This window comes from Diaphorina citri, unplaced genomic scaffold, assembly GCF_000475195.1.
Source record: "Diaphorina citri unplaced genomic scaffold, Diaci psyllid genome assembly version 1.1 scaffold112259, whole genome shotgun sequence".
In the NCBI taxonomy this organism is placed as follows: domain Eukaryota; kingdom Metazoa; phylum Arthropoda; class Insecta; order Hemiptera; family Psyllidae; genus Diaphorina; species Diaphorina citri.
In genome coordinates this window covers 1-284 of record NW_007489203.1, presented here as the reverse complement: position 1 = coordinate 284, position 284 = coordinate 1, and the positions used below count along the sequence as shown (strand labels likewise).

General features: G+C 42.3%; 1 pseudogene; it reads right to left on the bottom strand.

Annotated features, from left to right (window-relative positions):
- LOC113473819 lies at positions 1-70 on the bottom strand (annotated as a pseudogene; the record flags this gene model as incomplete).
- Positions 71-284: the final 214 nt, after the last annotated feature.

The window sequence follows — 284 nt, the reverse complement described above, 5'->3', positions numbered from 1 at the left end:
TGCAATGGAAGGGCCTCACCCTGGAGGAACCTCCTTCTTGATCAAGGTAGCCTCCACGCCAGGTAAGTATGAGTTGAGAAACGTTCAGCTAGCTCTTACGCGAAACACGAAATACAAGAGAGTGAGAAGTTTTATATTACAATGTAACTGCATCACATCAGTGAATGTTGTAGAATACAGAGTTTGTGACTTGTTCGACTCGTACCTACTCGTACTCTGCAAGCTACCTGATGCAAACAAAGGTATGGTTCCTGAATATTGAGAGTTAGCAATAAATTTCCTTT